The sequence below is a fragment of the Salvia splendens genome, chromosome 6 (assembly GCF_004379255.2).
Source record: "Salvia splendens isolate huo1 chromosome 6, SspV2, whole genome shotgun sequence".
NCBI classification, from domain to species: domain Eukaryota; kingdom Viridiplantae; phylum Streptophyta; class Magnoliopsida; order Lamiales; family Lamiaceae; genus Salvia; species Salvia splendens.
Window position 1 is genome coordinate 36,431,405 of NC_056037.1, and position 4,396 is coordinate 36,435,800.

Genomic DNA, 4,396 nt, shown 5'->3' on the forward strand with positions numbered 1-4,396 from the left:
TTGAGCTCATCAAGATCGGATTGAGCTGGTGGAAGAATCAAGTCAGGAAATAGCCGTTGGGAACCGAAACAGAAACTAGCCGTTGGAAACGGTTATAACCGTTTTCGGCAAAAGGAAGCTGTTCGCCAAAAGGTGTTCGCCAGAAGGTGTTCGCCAAAAGGTGTTCGCCAGAAGGTGTTCGGCAAAAGGTGTTCGCCAGAAGGTGTTCGGCAAAAGGTGTTCGGCAAAAGGTGTTCGCCAAAAGGTGTTCGCCAAAAGGTGTTCGGCAAAGGAAGCTGTTCGGCAAAGGAAGCTGTTCGGCAAAGGAAACTGTTCGGCGGTTTTTCTTGATCGGTACTACTTAAGGAAGTTGCGATTCATTCCAGAACTAACAACAACAGAAATCAAAAATGATAGAGAGAGAATTCAAGAGAGGAAGTGTCATCTTTCAGCTGTGCGTTTTTAGCTCTCGAAGCAAGAAGTTTTCGGGCGAGTTGAGGGTTTTCCATCTTGTAAATTCTTGAGAGTTTTGAGTGCTCTTTTGTTTGTAATCTCTCGAGTGATCAATAAAGAAACACACCAGATTCTGCCCGTGGATGTAGGCTTACGCCGAACCACGTAATTCGCTTGTGTTCTTCCTTGCATCTTGTCATTTCATTAATTTCTTTTTCGATCATCACAACCATAAGTTCGTTCTTCACAACGTGGCGCCGTCTGTGGGAACTTCACCCACTGAATTGATCGAGAAGGCACAAAGTTTTGGGAGTTCTTTCTTTGTCCTCAAGAAGGCGCTCAACCTGTTTGAATAATGGCTGCAGCAAGGTTTGATGTTGAAAAGTTCACAGGCCGAAATGATTTTGGCCTATGGAGGCTGAAGATGAAAGCAATCTTGATGCAACAGGGTTTATGGGAAACCCTAAATGGTGGAGGCAGTAATGAGGGGGAGAAGCCCGAGCCTGATGAAAAGGAGAAGGCAAAGGCTCAAGACAGAGAGTACAAGGCATATAGTACCTTGATACTCAACCTCAATGACAGAGTCCTCAGAGAAGTTTCAAAGGAGGAGACAGCGGCTGGAGTTTGGTCCAAGTTGGAGTCATTATACATGGCCAAATCTTTGGCAAATCGGCTGCACCTGAAGCAGAAACTTCTCACTTTCAAGATTGCTGATGGAAAAGGTGTGTTGGAACAGCTCGAAGAATTTGGGAAGTGCATCGATGATCTTGAGAACATTGATGAAGAGATTAAAGATGAGGACAAGGCTCTGATGTTGTTGAATTCCTTGCCACCAAGTTATGAGCATTTCAAGGATGCTATACTTCTTGGTAGAGAGTCCAAGATTGGATATGAAGAGGTGTACTCTGCTCTAAAGCTCAAGGAAATCCAGAAATCTAATCCAAAGTCCACTGAAATGGTGTCTGAGAGTCTGAGTGTTACTGATCACAAGAAGAATGTGAAAAGAAAGTCACAGAAGAAGCCATGGAAAAACAAGACAGCTGACTGGAAAGAGACCAGATCATGCCATCACTGCAAGAAACCAGGCCACATAAAGAAGAATTGTTGGGTTTGGAAGAAGAAGCAGGCCGAGGAAGAGAATGGCAAGAACAATGCTGATATTGCAGAAGAGTTGGTGGTCCCGGAGGCTCTGTGTGTGACTGAGGACATGGAAGAACTTCCATGGATCATGGATTCTGGATGTAGCTTCCACATGTGTCCAACTAGAAGTCATTTTGAGGAAATCAAGAATGCAGCTGGATCAGTTTTGTTAGGAAATGACCAGATATGCAGAATCAGAGGAGTTGGGTCCATCAGGCTTAGACTTCATGATGGCTCCATCAGGTTACTCACTGGTGTGAGGTTTATTCCAGAGATTAAGAGGAATTTGATCTCTATTGGAGTGTTGGATGCAGCAGGATATAATTGCATATTGTCTGATGGGATTATGAACATCGTCAAGAATGGTGATGTTGTTATGATGGCTGAGAGAAAGAGAAGCCTATACTATCTAAAGGCAAGTGTGGTTACTGGATCTGTGAATCTGGTATTAGACTTAAGAATGTGGCATCTCAGACTCGGGCACTTGGGAGAAAATGGAATCAAAGAATTGGCCAAGAAGGAGCTGATTAAGCTGGAAAATCCCAATGAGCAGTTGGGTTTGTGTGAGCAATGTGTGCTCGGAAAGAGTAAGAAACTGCCCTATGGGAGAGGAATTCACAGCTCAAGGTCACCACTAGACTATGCCCACAGTGACTTGTGGGGCCCAGCTACACCAGCTTCATTGGGTGGAGGTAGATACTTTCTATCCATTATTGATGATTTTTCTAGAAAATTATGGGTGTTTATCTTGAAGGAAAAGTCAGAGACATTCATGAAATTCAAGGAGTGGTGTAGGGAAGTGGAGGTGGAGAAAGGGTGTTCTTTGAAGTGTTTAAGAACTGATAATGGGCTGGAGTTTCTGAGTGGGGAGTTTGATTCTTTCTGCAAGCAGAAAGGTATGAAGAGGCATAGGACATCTCCATCTAATCCCCAACAGAATGGAGTCGCTGAGCGCATGAATAGAACCATCCTAGAGCGAGTTAGATGTATGCTCTTTGGCTCTGGAATGGCTAAGAGATTCTGGGGTGAGGCTGTGAGTATGGCAGCAGTTCTCATCAATAGAAGTCCTTCTTCAGCTATAGCTTTTGACACTCCTGATCAGAGATGGTATGGAAAGGCCATGGATTATTCGAATATGAAGATTTTTGGTTGTATGGCTTATGCACACATCAGGCAAAGTAAGTTGGAGCCAAGGGCCTTGAGATGTGTGATGATTGGATACCAAAGGGGAGTGAAGGGCTACAGGCTGTGGTGCATAGAGCCAGGAAATCAGAAAGTTATTATCTCTAGAGATGTGCAATTTGAAGAAAGTAGGATGCCATTTCTGGAAAAGGCTCAAGAGAGCCAGAGGCCATCTCATTCTGAGAAAGAACCAGAGCCTGAGAGGATGGTGGAGATGGGTGTTCCAGAACCTGAGGAGTCTGAGGAATCAGTTCAGGTGGAGGTTTCTGGAGCAGATAGAACTGCTGAGCCTGAACAGCAGATGGGAAATCATAGTGAACAAGAAGAAGCAGGTGCTGATGTGTTGAACCCTGAGCAGCAGGATTTGGGTGACTATGTTCTAGCCAGAGATAGGGTCAGAAGAATCCCTAAACCATCTACAAGATACAGTGAAGAAGAATACTTGCTATATGCACTATGTGTTGCAGAAAACATAGAGTATGCAGAGCCTTCAAGCTTCAAGGAAGCTATGAGTTCTAAGGAGAGCAAGCAGTGGATGGAGGCTATGATAGATGAAATACAGTCCCTGATCAAAAACAAGACATGGGTGCTTGTGAAGAGACCTTCTACACAAAAACCAGTGAGTTGTAAGTGGATATACAAGAAAAAATTGGAGGTTGGGAACAAGATTAGGTTCAAGGCTAGGCTTGTAGCTCGGGGGTTCACACAAGAGGAGGGAATAGACTATAATGAAGTATTTTCTCCAGTGGTAAAGCATGCCTCAATCAGAATTTTGCTAGCTATAGTTACTCAAAGAAGTTGGTTTTTGGACCAACTTGATGTGAAGACAGCCTTTCTTCATGGAGAGCTTGAGGAAACTATATACATGAATCAGCCAGAGGGATTTGTGATACATGGGAGTGAAGATAAGGTTTGTCTACTAAAGAAAAGTCTATACGGTTTGAAGCAAGCAAGTAGACAATGGCATATCAAGTTTGATGAACATATGCAGAGTATGGGATTTATAAATTCCAGATATGATAGTTGTGTCTACTTCAAATCAAAGTCTGAGGGACCTGCTGTGTATTTGCTATTATATGTAGACGACATCTTGCTTGCTGGACCAGATAGACAGGAGCTAGATAGGGTGAAAGCCTTATTGAAAAAGGGATTTGAAATCAAGGATCTGGGGAGTGCTAGCAAGATTTTGGGAATGGATATATTCAGAAGTGCAGATAAGAGGGTGTTGTGGTTGTCCCAAGAAGGCTACATTCAGAAAGTACTGCACAAATATCAGATTGACAAGAGTAGAACAACCTCAGTTCCACTATCACAACAGACTAAGCTGTCCAAATCACAATGTCCCAGAAATCAGCAAGAAGAAAGAGAGATAAGCCAGATACCTTATTCCAACATAGTTGGGAGTGTGATGTATATGATGATATGCACAAGGCCTGATATTTCTCATGCGGTAAGCGTGGTGAGCAGATACATGTCCTGTCCGGGAAGAGAGCACTGGTTGGCTTTGAAAGGGATTCTCAAGTATCTTAAAGGAAGTAGTGATCTGGGAATAATGTTCAAATCAGAGAATGAAGGAGATAAGGATAGCATTATTGGGTTTTGCGATTCAGATTATGCAGCTAACCTTGATAATAGGCGCTCA